The following is a 15551-nucleotide window of genomic DNA, read 5'->3' on the forward strand; positions in this document are numbered from 1 at the left end:
CGCTAATCTATCTGGGTATTGTAGTTCTCCCATCCCCTTTATTAACTTTGTTGCCCTCCTTTGTACTCTCTCTAGTTCCATTATATCCTTCCTGAGCACCGGTGCCCAAAACTGGACACAGTACTCCATGTGCGGTCTAACTAGGGATTTGTACAGAGGCAGTATAATGCTCTCATCATGTGTATCCAGACCTCTTTTAATGCACCCCATGATCTGGTTTGCCTTGGCAGCTGCTGCCTGGCACTGGCTGCTCCAGGTAAGTTTATCATTAAATATGATCCCCAAGTCCTTCTCCCTGTCAGATTTACCCAGTGGTTTCCCGTTCAGTGTGTAATGGTGATATTGATTCCTTCTTCCCATGATAATGATTATTCTGTGAAAGTTGATGTGTCCATAGGTACAGAAGTGCTCAGCCACGTCGCTCTGCAGAGTGAGACGGCTGAGGAACCCCTAGCAGGGGCAAGTGTCGGTGCTACAGGAAATGGGGAGATACATGGGAACCGTGAGGAAGGTGATGCCATGCAATTGACCAGTGCCACCGAGGAAGGTAACTGGCCCATAAGTAGCAATGCTCCTGAGGTAATGGGGGTGGATGGGGAGGTAGAGCCCATAGCAGCGCCGGCTGATGGGTCTGTAGAAATCCCCGGGGAGACAGCCTACGTAGCTGCTGTCACCCGCAGTCAGAGTGCCCGGAACGCAGATAACTGTTTGCCTTTCGGACCCTCCTCAGTCATCATTGTGACTGAACCAGAGGTGGACCCAGAGCAGGTCCAAGAGGGTTCCCGTGGGGAAGGGACCCTGACGTCACTTCTGGCTTCCCCTAGCCAGGAGTTTCAGGCCGCTCTGCACACAGATGCGAGCCTAGAGAGTTTGAGACAACTCGCCGGGACGCCATTCTCCGAGACTGATAAGGAGAAGGTGTTCTGGGAAGGAGGAAGGTTGTACCAGGAGACAGTACCCGGAGAATCACAAAAGGAGTGGTTGAGGGAAAGACAGCTGGTCGTCCCGCAGCAATTCCGGGGTGAGTTGTTGCGGATTGCCCATGAGATCCCGCTAGCTGGACACTTGGGGATCAGCAAAACAAAGGCCCGTCTGTCTCAACACTTCTATTGGCCTAAGATGGGGACAGATGTGTCAAACTACTGCCGCTCCTGTGTCACCTGTCAAAGAGTGGGGAAGGCGGGGCCTGCTCTTAAGGCTCCCCTGATCCCTTTGCCAGTGATAGAGGAGCCTTTCCAGAGGATCGCGGTGGACATTGTAGGCCCGCTGGCCATCCCCAGCAGCTCTGGAAAGCGATATATTCTTACTGTGGTAGACTACGCTACCCGATACCCAGAGGCAGTAGCTCTGTCTTCAACTAGGGCAGATAAGGTGGCGGATGCCCTGTTGACCATCTTTTCACGTGTAGGATTTCCTAGGGAAATGCTTACTGATCAAGGGACCCAATTTATGTCTCGCCTAATGGAGGCTCTCTGTAAGATAATGCAGGTGAAGCACCTGGTATCGAGTGTGTATCACCCACAGACCATTGGCTTGTGTGAACGCTTCAATGGTACCCTCAAACAGATGCTACGCATGCTGGTTGAGACACAAGGGAGCGACTGGGAGCGGTACCTCCCACATCTGCTATTCGCTTACCGAGAGGTTCCGCAGGCCTCGACGGGGTTCTCCCCCTTTGAGCTCCTGTACGGCAGGCGAGTCCGGGGACCCCTTGGGTTGGTAAGAGAATCCTGGGAAGAGGAGCCGAACTGTCATGAATCCCAATGGCTAGGGATAGCACAGGACAAGCAAAGTACAAATAAATAACGGACGAGCTCTAGGGTGATGGAACCTGGGCTGACCGCTGCCCTATGCCTGACAAACGCAACTAGAGATAGCCAGGGAGCGTGCCTACGTTGGTTCTAGACGCCACGCACCAGCCTAAGAGCTAACTAGCACTGCAGAGAAAATAAAGACCTCACTTGCCTCCAGAGGAATGAACCCCAAAAGATATAGTTGCCCCCCACATGTATTGACGGTGAAATGAGAGGAAGGCACACACATAGAGATGATATATATAGTTTTAGCAAATTGAGGCCCGCTGTAAACTAGAAAGCAGAACGATACAAAAGGGGACTGAGCGGTCAGCAAAAAACCCTAATCAAAAAAACCATCCTGAGATTACAAGAACCCATGTGCCAACTCATGGCACATGGGGAGAACCTCAGTCCACTAGAGCTACCAGCTAGCATAGAGACATAATAAGCAAGCTGGACAAAAAACCAAACAACTGAAAATCAGCACTTAGCTTATCCTGAAAGATCTGGGAGCAGGTAGGCAGGAACCAAACAGAGCACATCTGAGTACATTGATAGCCGGCAAGGGAATGCCAGAAAGGCCAGGTAAAATAGGAAACACCCAGCCTCTGATGGACAGGTGGAAACCAAAGGCCGCAACCCACCAAAGTCACCCAGTACCAGCAGTAACCACCAGAGGGAGCCCACAAACAGAATCCACAACAGTACCCCCCCCTTGAGGAGGAGTCACCGAACCCTCACGAGAACCCCCAGGGCGATCAGGGTGAGCTCTATGGAAGGCGCGAACCAAATCAGTCGCATGAACATCGGAGGCGACCACCCAGGAATTATCCTCCTGACCATAACCCTTCCACTTAACCAAATACTGGAGTTTGCGTCTGGAAACACGAGAATCCAAGATCTTCTCAACAACATACTCCAATTCTCCCTCCACCAGCACCGGAGCAGGAGGCTCAACCGAAGGAACAACGGGCACCTCATACCTCCGCAACAACGACCGATGGAACACATTATGAATAGCAAACGATGCTGGGAGATCCAAACGAAAAGATACAGGGTTAAGAATCTCCGAGATCCTATAAGGACCGATGAACCGAGGCTTGAACTTAGGAGAAGAGACCTTCATAGGGACAAAACGAGAAGACAACCACACCAAATCCCCAACAAGAAGTCGGGGACCCACGCGGCGACGGCGATTAGCAAACTGCTGAGTCTTCTCCTGAGATAACTTCAAATTGTCCACCACCTGATTCCAAATCTGATGTAGCCTGTCCACCACCACGTCCACTCCAGGACAATCCGAAGGCTCCACCTGACCAGAGGAAAAACGAGGATGAAACCCCGAATTACAAAAAAAAGGAGAGACCAACGTGGCAGAACTAGCCCGATTATTAAGAGCGAATTCGGCCAGTGGCAAAAAAGCAACCCAGTCATCTTGATCAGCAGAAACAAAACACCTCAAATAAGTTTCCAAGGTCTGATTAGTTCGCTCCGTCTGGCCATTCGTCTGAGGATGGAATGCAGACGAGAAAGACAAATCAATGCCCATCTTGGCACAAAACGTCCGCCAAAATCTAGACACAAACTGGGATCCCCTGTCAGAAACGATATTCTCCGGAATCCCATGCAAACGAACCACGTTCTGAAAAAATAAAGGGACCAACTCAGAGGAGGAAGGCAACTTAGGCAAGGGCACCAAATGAACCATCTTAGAAAAGCGGTCACACACAACCCAGATAACAAACATTTTCTGTGAAACCGGGAGATCAGAAATAAAATCCATGGAAATGTGCGTCCAAGGCCTCTTCGGGATGGGCAAGGATAACAACAACCCACTGGCCCGAGAACAGCAAGGCTTAGCTCGAGCACACACTTCACAAGACTGCACAAAGGTACGCACATCCCTAGACAAGGAAGGCCACCAAAAAGACCTGGCCACCAAGTCTCTAGTACCAAATATTCCAGGATGACCAGCCAACACAGAAGAATGGACCTCGGAGATGACTCTACTGGTCCAATCATCCGGAACAAACAGTCTTTCTGGTGGACAACGATCCGGTTTATCCACCTGAAACTCCTGCAATGCACGTCGCAAGTCTGGGGATACGGCGGACAATATTACCCCATCCCTAAGGATACCAGTAGGCCCAGAGTCTCCAGGAGAGTCAGGCACAAAACTCCTGGAAAGAGCATCTGCCTTCACATTCTTTGAACCTGGCAGGTATGAAACCACGAAATTGAAACGAGAAAAAAACAACGACCAACGAGCCTGTCTAGGATTCAAACGCCTGGCAGACTCAAGGTAAATGAGATTCTTGTGATCAGTCAAGACCACCACACGATGTTTAGCACCCTCAAGCCAATGACGCCACTCCTCAAATGCCCACTTCATGGCCAAAAGCTCCCGATTACCCACATCATAATTGCGCTCGGCGGGCGAGAATTTTCTAGAGAAGAATGCACATGGCTTCATCACCGAGCCATTAGAACTTCTCTGTGACAAAACCGCCCCCGCTCCAATCTCGGAAGCATCAACCTCAACCTGAAAAGGAAGTGAAACATCTGGTTGACACAACACAGGAGCAGAAGAAAACCGGCGCTTAAGTTCCTGAAAGGCCTCCACGGCCGCAGAAGACCAATCAGCAACATCAGCACCCTTTTTAGTCAAATCAGTCAAAGGTTTAACAATACTGGAAAAATTAGCAATGAACCGACGATAAAAATTAGCAAACCCCAAGAACTTCTGAAGGCTCTTAACAGATGTAGGTTGTGTCCAGTCACAAATCGCCTGAACCTTGACGGGATCCATCTCAATAGTAGAAGGAGAAAAAATGTACCCCAAAAAAGAAATCTTCTGGACTCCGAAGAGACACTTTGAGCCCTTCACAAACAGAGAATTGGCCCGCAGAACCTGAAACACCTTCCTGACCTGTAGAACATGAGACTCCCAGTCATCAGAAAACACCAAAATATCATCCAAATACACAATCATAAACTTATCCAGATATTCACGGAAAATATTGTGCATAAAGGACTGAAAAACTGACGGAGCATTGGAGAGTCCAAAAGGCATTACCAAATACTCAAAATGGCCCTCAGGCGTATTAAATGCGGTTTTCCACTCATCACCCTGTTTTATCCGCACCAGATTATACGCACCGCGAAGATCTATCTTAGTGAACCACCTAGCCCCCTTAATGCGAGCAAACAAATCAGTCAATAATGGCAATGGATACTGATATTTGACTGTAATCTTATTCAGAAGGCGATAATCTATACAAGGCCTCAGGGAACCATCTTTTTTTGCCACGAAAAAAAAACCTGCTCCCAGAGGGGACGAAGATGGACGAATATGTCCCTTTTCCAAGGACTCCTTAATATAATTCCGCATAGCAGTATGCTCTGGCACTGACAGATTAAATAAACGACCCTTAGGGAACTTACTGCCAGGAATCAATTCTATAGCACAGTCACAATCTCTATGAGGAGGGAGCGAATTGAGCTTAGGCTCCTCAAAAACATCCCTATAGTCAGACAAAAACGCAGGGATCTCAGAAGGAGTAGATGAAGCGATTGAAATCGGAGGTGCATCATCATGAACCCCCTGACATCCCCAGCTTAACACAGACATTGTTTTCCAGTCCAGGACAGGATTATGAGTTTGTAACCATGGCAGACCAAGCACTAGTACATCATGTAAATTATACAGTACAAGGAAGCGAATCACCTCCTGATGAACGGGAGTCATGCGCATGGTCACTTGTGTCCAATACTGCGGTTTATTCATAGCCAATGGTGTAGAGTCAATTCCCTTCAGAGGAATAGGAACTTCCAGAGGTTCCAGACTAAAACCGCAGCGTTTAGCAAATGACCAATCCATAAGACTCAGGGCAGCGCCCAAATCCACATAGGCATCGACGGAAATGGAAGACAGTGAAAAAATCAGAGTCACAGACAAAATGAACTTAGGCTGCAGAGTACCAATGGCAAAAGATTTATCAACCCTTTTTGTGCGTTTAGAGCATGCTGATATAACATGAGCTGAATCACCACAATAAAAACACAATCCATTTTTCCGCCTATAATTTTGCCGTTCACTTCTGGACTGAATTCTATCACATTGCATAGTCTCAGGTGCCTGTTCAGAAGACACCGCCAACTGGTGCACGGGTTTGCGCTCCCGTAAACGCCGATCAATCTGAATGGCCATAGCCATAGACTCATTCAGACCTGTAGGCGTAGGGAACCCCACCATAATATCCTTAATGGCCTCAGAAAGACCATTTCTGAAGTTTGCAGCCAGGGCGCACTCATTCCACTGAGTAAGCACCAACCATTTCCGAAATTTTTGACAATATATTTCCGCTTCATCATGCCCCTGAGAGAGGGCTAATAAAGCCTTTTCAGCCTGAATCTCCAGGTTAGGTTCCTCATAGAGCAATCCCAATGCCAGAAAAAACGCATCCACACTGAGCAATGCAGGATCCCCTGGTGCCAATGCAAATGCCCAATTCTGAGGGTCGCCCCGCAGGAAAGATATTACAATCTTGACCTGTTGAGCAGGGTCTCCAGAGGAGCGAGATTTTAAAGAAAGAAACAATTTACAATTGTTCCTGAAATTCAGGAAGGTAGATCTATCTCCAGAAAAGAACTCTGGAATAGGAATTCTAGGTTCAGACATGGGAGTGTGAACAACAAAATCCTGTATGTTTTGAACTTTTGCCGCGAGATTACTCAGGCTGGAAGCCAAACTCTGGACATCCATGTTAAACAGCTAAGATCAAAGCCATTCAAGGGTTAAGAGGAGGTAAGAAGCAGCTAGACAGCAATTAAGGGCTAGGCAGCAAAACTCTGAAGGGAAAAAAAAAAAAAATTTCCCTTAAACACTTCTTTTTCTCCTGCTTCAGCCCAAACAATTAACACTTTGTGGGCCGGCTATACTGTCATGAATCCCAATGGCTAGGGATAGCACAGGACAAGCAAAGTACAAATAAATAACGGACGAGCTCTAGGGTGATGGAACCTGGGCTGACCGCTGCCCTACGCCTGACAAACGCAACTAGAGATAGCCAGGGAGCGTGCCTACGTTGGTTCTAGACGCCACGCACCAGCCTAAGAGCTAACTAGCACTGCAGAGAAAATAAAGACCTCACTTGCCTCCAGAGGAATGAACCCCAAAAGATATAGTTGCCCCCCACATGTATTGACGGTGAAATGAGAGGAAGGCACACACATAGAGATGATATATATAGTTTTAGCAAATTGAGGCCCGCTGTAAACTAGAAAGCAGAACGATACAAAAGGGGACTGAGCGGTCAGCAAAAAACCCTAATCAAAAAAACCATCCTGAGATTACAAGAACTCATGTGCCAACTCATGGCACATGGGGAGAACCTCAGTCCACTATAGCTACCAGCTAGCATAGAGACATAATAAGCAAGCTGGACAAAAAACCAAACAACTGAAAATCAGCACTTAGCTTATCCTGAAAGATCTGGGAGCAGGTAGGCAGGAACCAAACAGAGCACATCTGAGTACATTGATAGCCGGCAAGGGAATGACAGAAAGGCCAGGTAAAATAGGAAACACCCAGCCTCTGATGGACAGGTGGAAACCAAAGGCCGCAACCCACCAAAGTCACCCAGTACCAGCAGTAACCACCAGAGGGAGCCCACAAACAGAATCCACAACACCGAACCCTTCTGAAGTGTCCCTAGTGGAGTATGTCATGCGCTTCCGTGACAAGATGCAGACCTTGACGCAGTTGGTGCATGATAACATGACGCAGGCTCAGGCTGATCAGAAGCACTGGTACGACCAGAACGCCCGGGAGCGGACCTACCACGTGGGTCAAAAGGTGTGGGTGCTGGTCCCCGTACCAACGGATAAGCTTCAGGCAGTCTGGGAGGGCCCGTACGTCGTCCACCAACAGCTCAACCCGGTAACCTACGTGGTCACGCTTGACCACGCTCGGGGTAGGCGAAAGGCCTTTCACGTCAACATGATGAAGGCTCATCACGAACATGAACATTTCGTCCTACCGGTCTGCAGCACACCCGAAGACGGGGAGGAAGACGCCCTCCTGGACATGCTGGCCCAAGCCAAGGCCGGTGGGTCAATCGAGGACGTGGAGGTAAGCGCCTCGCTAGATGAACCACAGCGGTTGCAGTTGCAATCCACACTGGAACCCTTCCGGGTCGTGTTCTCCAACCGGCCTGGAAGGACTGAGTTAGCAGTCCATGAGGTGGACACCGGGAATCACGCCCCAGTACGGCGAACACCCTATCGAATCTCTGACCAGGTGCAGCAGATTATGCGCCAGGAGATTGATGAGATGTTACAGCTGGGGGTGATTCGACGGTGAAAGAGCGCGTGGGCCTCACCTGTAGTTCTTGTGCCAAAAAAAGGACCGGACCACCCAGTTCTGCGTGGACTACAGGGGGCTCAACGCCATTACAGCCTCTGACGCGCACATAATGCCGCGCATCGAGGAGCTGCTTGAGAAGTTAGCTGGCGCAAAATACCTGACAATAATGGATCTGAGTCGCGGTTACTGGCAGATTCCCCTGAGCCCCGAGGCACAGGAGAAGTCCGCCTTTATCACACCCTTCGGACTGTACGAGTCCACTGTCATGCCCTTCGGCATGAAGAATGCCCCTGCCACTTTCCAGCGGATGGTCAACCTCCTGCTTCAGGGACTGGAGAAGTATGCTGTGGCGTACTTGGATGGCATTGCCATCTTCAGTCCCTCCTGGGGGGAACACCTGCAGCATCTCGAGGAGGTGCTCAGGCGAATTCACCGAGCAGGACTGACTATCAAGCCGGGAAAGTGCCAGATGGGCATGAGGGAGGTCCACTACCTGGGGCACCGGGTAGGCGGAGGCACCCTAAAGCCAGAGCCTGAGAAAGTGGGCGCGATCGTGGCCCACTCCTGGGACCAAGAAACAGGTGATGTCCTTCCTGGGCACTGCAGGGTACTATAGGTGCTTCGTACAGCACTATAGTAGCCTGGCAAAACCTTTGACGGACCTCATCAGGAAGAAGATACCCCACATCGTCAACTGGACAGATGGCTGTGAGGGGGCCTTCCAGGCGTTGAAAACTGCACTGTGCAACGCCCTTGTGTTGAAAGCAGTCGACAGCAGTCGACCGTTCTTGGCACAGACTGATGCCAGCGAGTTTGGCCTTGGTGCTGTGCTCAGCCAGGTTGACTCGGAGGACCAAGAGCACCCCGTGTTGTACCTGAGCCGGAAACTTTTGCCGAGGGAAGTGGCCTACTCCACCATCGAGAAGTAGTGCCATAGTCTGGGCCCTGCAGCGCTTGCAGCCCTACTTGTACGGTCGCCCCTTCACTGTGGTGACTGACCACAACCCTCTGCTCTGGCTAAACTCCATGTGTGAAACCAACGGCAGGTTGCTACGCTGGAGCCTTGCACTTCAGCAATTTGACTTCACCATTGAACACAAAACGGGCAGGAAGCATGGGAATGCAGATGGGCTGTCCCGCCAGAGTGAACCTGCTGAGGTGCGCATGGAGGAGAACATCAGGTCCTGCCTCCGTAGCGCACACCTGAAGGGGGAGGTGTGAGGAAAATGTATAATATAAGTAGTAGTTTCTCTGCCTGTTAGCACCAGCTGAGGGATTTTTGCACTTCTGACCATGGTCCCCAAGAACACATGGCAGACACTGGGCTCAAAACCCCCCCTTCCCATTACTTCAGGATTTAGCTTTCCTTCTCAGAGAGTGTGGGGGTTTTATGAGAGCCAAGGTATTTACGACCGGCATTTCCTGCCGTGTAAGCTCTTGTCCAGCTATAACTGGACTAGAAACTTCTAGAATCCATGAAAGTTCTTTGTTTGGTTTTTGTAAGATATTAGGCAAACCATTTAAGTTAAGAATACGAGAATATATATTCTTAATCCCCCTCGATGGATCTACCCGCCACTCTAAACATGAGCGTCTCACTCCATCTAGTAAAGAAGTAGGGATTTCTCTGTAAATATGTATCCCAGATAGGACATATTTGATCTCATTAGAATGCCCACGTTAATCCGAGATGAATGCTGGGTTTGTTATGACTATGACAGGTTTTGTAGCGGAGTTATAGAAATTAGATATACTGTAGGTTAGGGAAAAGTTAGTTAACTTAAGAGGTAGGAGGAACGAGGTGATCCAACCCCTTTCTGGGATGTTACAGGCTCCAGCTATAACTGTCTGCCCAGATCCCCAGCTCAGTCTTCTTGTCTTTTCCTGGAGAGCCCTGAGCACGTCCAATGAGCTGGGACGTATGGTTTCCTGCAATGCAATGAACTGAGAACATGTGAGTTGTACCTTTTCTCATTTAATCCTTTTATTTTCATAATTACCTTGTACATATTTGCAATTGTCTCATTTGTAACATCTTTGTAAAATATTTTTATAAAGCACTGCCTAAACTTTACGGAGTATAATATATCATACTAGTTCATTCTCCATGCTCTAAACGTACCCTGTCTCCTGAAGGGAATTACGCTACTGTGTTGGGTTAGCTTCGGACCCGTTTAATCGAAGCTGGTGGCAGCGATACCGTGCAGGCTTTTGGGTGATGTTGTAGCGACTGCGGCGTTAATAATTATTGTTCCTGCCTGAGTGGGAGTAGTTATCGCGTCGCTGCAGCGTGCCCAATAGCCCGTACATAGCAGGCAGCCTTTCTGGCGACTATTTACCCTAGGTGCAGTACCTAATGTGACCTGCGGGTAAAGGGGGCGCCAGAGAGCTGCAAGTGTTAAGTGGAACTGTAAGCGGGATACATAAATCCCTGCAGTTCATGGTATATTGAAGAGCAGTGGGATACCTAGAATAAGCCCCTGCTGTAAACTAAGAGGTCAATAGCCTTGTGTGTGTTTTTTTTATCACATTGTGGCAGTGGAGGGATAACGAAGATAAGCCCCCCCTGCACATGTGATAGCCGTCTGTTGGCCTAAAGTAACCCTGATCCGTGACGTAGGGGTGACGGTCACGGTGTGGATCCCTGACATATTGGTGGAAGCGGCTAAGGGATCGTGACAACCTGTATGTCATCTCCTCCTGTATATAGTATATACCTGTATGTCATCTCTTCTGTATATAGTATATACCTGTGTGTCATCTCCCCTGTATATAGTATGTACCTGTATGTCATCTCCCCTGTATCTAGTATATACCTGTGTGTCATATCCTCCTGTATATAGTATATACCTGTATGTCATCTCCCCTGTATATAGTATGTACCTGTATGTCATCTCCCCTGTATCTAGTATGTACATGTATGTCATCTCTTCTGTATATAGTATATACATGTATGTCATCTCCTCCTATATATAGTATATACCTGTATGTCATCTCCTCTTGTATATAGTATATACCTGTGTGTCATCTGCTCCTGTATATAGTATATACCTGTGTGTTATCTCCTCCTGTATATAGTATGTACCTGTATGTCATCTCCTCCTTTATATAGTATATACATGTGTGTTATCTCCTCCTGTATATAGTATATACCTGTGTGCCATCTCTTCCTGTATATAGTAAATATCTGTGTCATCTTCTCCTGTATATAATATATACCTGTGTGCCATCTCTTCCTGTATATAGTATATACCTGTGTGCCATCTCTTCCTGTATATAGTAAATATCTGTGTCATCTTCTCCTTTATATAATATATACCTGTGTGCCATCTCCTCCTGTATATAGTATATATCTATTTGTCATCTCCTCTTTTATATAGTATATACACGTATGTCATCTCCACCTGTATATAGTATAAACCTGTGTGTCATCTCCATTATATAGTATATACCTGTGTGTTATCTCCTCCTGTATATAGTATATACCTGTGTGCCATCTCTTCCTGTATATAGTAAATATCTGTGTCATTTCCTGAATATAAAATATACCTGTGTGCCATCTCTTCCTGTATATAGTAAATGTCTGTGTGTCATCCCCTCCTGTATATAGTATATACCTGTGTGTCATTTGTTCCTGTATATAGTAAATGTATGTGTGTCATCTCCCCTGTATATAGTATATATCTGTGTGTCATCTCCTCCTGTATATAGTATATATCTGTGTGTCATCTCCTTCTGTATAGTATATACCTGTATGTCATCTCCCCTGTATATAGTATATACCTGTATGTCATCTCCAATATATAGTATATACCTGTGTCATCTCCTCCTGTATATAGCATATACCTGTATGTCATCTCCTCCTTTATATAGTATATACCTGTATGTAATCTCCTCCTGTATATAGTATATAACTGTAAGTCATCTCCTTTATATAGCATATAACTGTAAGTCATCCACTGTATATAGTATATACCTGTATGTCATCTAACCTGTATACATTATATACCTGTATGTCATCTCCTCCTATATATAGTAAATACCTGTTTGTCATCTCCTCCTGTATATAGTATATACCTGTAAGTCATCTCCTGTATATAGTATATACCTGTATGTCATCTCTCCTGTATATATTATATACCTGTATGTCATCCCCTCCTGTATATAGTGTATATACCTGTAAGTCATCTCCTGTATATAGTATATACCTTTGCATCATCTCCTCCTGTATATAGTATATACATAGTTACATAGTTATTAAGGTTGAAAGAAGACTGTAAGTCCATCTAGTTCAACCCATAGCCTAACCTAACATGCCCTAACATGTTGATCCAGAGGAAGGCAAAAAAAAAACATGTGGCAAAGAGTAACTCCACCATGGGGAAAAAAATTCCTTCCCGACTCCACATACGGCAATCAGACTAGTTCCCTGGATCAACGCCTTATCAAGGAATCTAGTGTATATACCCTGTAACATTATACTTTTCCAGAAAAGCATCCAGTCCCCTCTTAAATTTAATTAATGAATCACTCATTACAACATCATACGGCAGAGAGTTCCATAGTCTCACTGCTCTTACAGTAAAGAATCCGCGTCTGTTATTATGTTTAAACCTTTTTTCCTCCAGACGTAGAGGATGCCCCCTTGTCCCTGTCTCAGGTCTATGATTAAAAAGATCATCAGAAAGGTCTTTGTACTGTCCCCTCATATATTTATACATTAAAATAAGATCACCCCTTAGTCTTCGTTTTTCCAAACTAAATAGCCCCAAGTGTAATAACCTATCTTGGTATGGCAGACCCCCCAGTCCTCTAATAACCTTGGTCGCTCTTCTCTGCACCCGCTCCAGTTCAGCTATGTCTTTCTTATACACCGGAGACCAGAACTGTGCACAGTATTCTAAGTGTGGTCGAACTAGTGACTTGTATAGAGGTAAAATTATGTTCTCCTCATGTGCATCTATGCCTCTTTTAATGCATCCCATTATTTTATTTGCCTTTGTAGCAGCTGCCTGACACTGGCCACTGAATATGAGTTTGTCATCCACCCATACACCCAGGTCTTTTTCATTGACGGTTTTGCCCAGAGTTTTAGAATTAAGCACATAGTTATACATCTTATTACTTCTACCCAAGTGCATGACCTTACATTTATCCCCATTAAAGCTCATTTGCCATTTATCAGCCCAAGCTTCTAGCTTACATAAATCATCCTGTAATATAAAATTGTCCTCCCCTGTATTGATTACCCTGCAGAGTTTAGTGTCATCTGCAAATATTGAAATTCTACTCTGAATGCCCCCTACAAGGTCATTAATAAATATGTTAAAAAGAAGAGGGCCCAATACTGACCCCTGTGGTACCCCACTGCTAACCGCAACCCAGTCCGAGTGTGCTCCATTAATAACCACCCTTTGTTTCCTATCCCTGAGCCAGCTCTCAACCCACTTACACATATTTTCCCCTATCCCCATTACTCTCATTTTATGTAACAACCTTTTGTGTGGCACCGTATCAAAAGCTTTGGAAAAGTCCATATATACTACGTCCACTGGGTTCCCTTGGTCCAGTCCGGAACTTACCTCTTCATAGAAGCTGATCAAATTAGTCTGACATGAACGGTCCCTAGTAAACCCGTGCTGATACTGGGTCATGAGGTTATTCCTCCTCAGATACTCCAGTACAGTATCCCTTAGAATGCCCTCCAGGATTTTACCCACAGTAGAGGTGAAGCTTACTGGCCTATAATTACCGAGTTCAGTTTTTGCCCCTTTTTTGAATATTGGCACCACATATGCTATACGCCAGTCCTGTGGTACAGACCCTGTTATTATGGAGTCTTTAAAGATTAAAAATAATGGTCTATCAATGACTGTACTTAGTTCCTGCAGTACTCGGGGGTGGATCCCATCCGGGCCCGGAGATTTGTCAATTTTAGTTATTTTTAGACGCCGCTGTACTTCCTGCTGGGTTAAGCAGGTGACACTTAATGGGGAATTTTTATCACTAGTCATATTGTCGCCTTGGGATATTCTTTTGTAAATACTGATGAAAAAAAGTCATTTAGCAGATTGGCTTTTTCCTCATCCTCTTCCACCATTTCACCCAGACTATTTTTAAGGGGGCCAACACTGTCATTTTTTAGTTTCTTACTATTTATATAGTTAAAGAATATTTTGGGATTATTTTTACTCTCTCTGGCAATGAGTCTCTCTGTCTCAATCTTTGCTGCCTTGATTTGCTTTTTACAGAATTTATGTAATTTTCTGTATTTATTTAATGCCTCCTCACTACCTACTTCCTTTAATTCTCTAAATGCTTTCTTTTTGTCACTTATTGCGCCCCTTACAGCTCTATTTAGCCATATTGGTTTCCTCCTATTTCTGGTATGTTTACTCCCATACGGTATATACTGTGCACAGGTCCTATCCAGGATGCTAATAAACGTCTCCCATTTTCTTTGTGTATTTTTGTGTCTCAGGATATCGTCCCAGTTAATTGCACCAAGATCCTCTCTCATCCGTTGGAAATTTGCCCTCCTGAAGTTTAGTGTCCTTGTCACTACCCTACTACCCATCTTATTAAAGGTTACATGAAAACTTATTATTTTGTGATCACTATTCCCCAAGTGACCCCCAACCCTTATATTTGATATGCGGTCTGGCCTGTTGGTTAATATTAGGTCTAGCAGTGCCCCCAGCAGTACCTGTGTCATCTCCCCTGTATATAGTATGTTCCTGTGTGTCATCTCCTCCTGTATATAGTATATACCTGTGTGTCATCTCCTCCTGCATATAGTATACACCTGTTTGTCATCTCCCCTGTATATAGTATGTACCTATGTGTAATCTGCTCCTGTATATAGTATATACCTTTGTGTCATCTCCCCTGTATATAGTATATACCTGTGTGTCATCTCCTCCTGTATATAGTATATACCTGTATGTCATTTCCTCCTGTATATAGTATATACCGTATTTTCCGGCGTACAAGACGACTTTTTAACCCCTGAAAATCTTCTTAAAAGTCGGGGGTCGTCTTGTACGCCGGGAATCGCCTTGTACGCCGGGTGTATATGGTGGGTGGGGGGGGGAGTGATCCTGATGACGACGAGGGGGCGTCTCACAGAAAAGTGAGTATCCCCCATTACCTTATCATAGCGCTGCAGCGTGGGGTCTCTGTGCTGGGAGCGGCGGCGGCTGCTGTGCTGTGGCGGCTCCTCTTCTGCAGTGTGGGGCCTCTGGTGCGGTGGCGGTGGCGGCGGCGGCGGCGTATCTTCATGCAGTCGGGGCTCCTCCGGCATCTCAGCCTGGAAGCCCCGCCGGTCACTCCATCGGTACAATGCGCTGGCCTCCGGGAAAATGGCCGCTGCTTAGATTCAGATCTCG

The sequence above is a fragment of the Ranitomeya variabilis genome, chromosome 6, assembly GCF_051348905.1.
Source record: "Ranitomeya variabilis isolate aRanVar5 chromosome 6, aRanVar5.hap1, whole genome shotgun sequence".
Classification (NCBI taxonomy): domain Eukaryota; kingdom Metazoa; phylum Chordata; class Amphibia; order Anura; family Dendrobatidae; genus Ranitomeya; species Ranitomeya variabilis.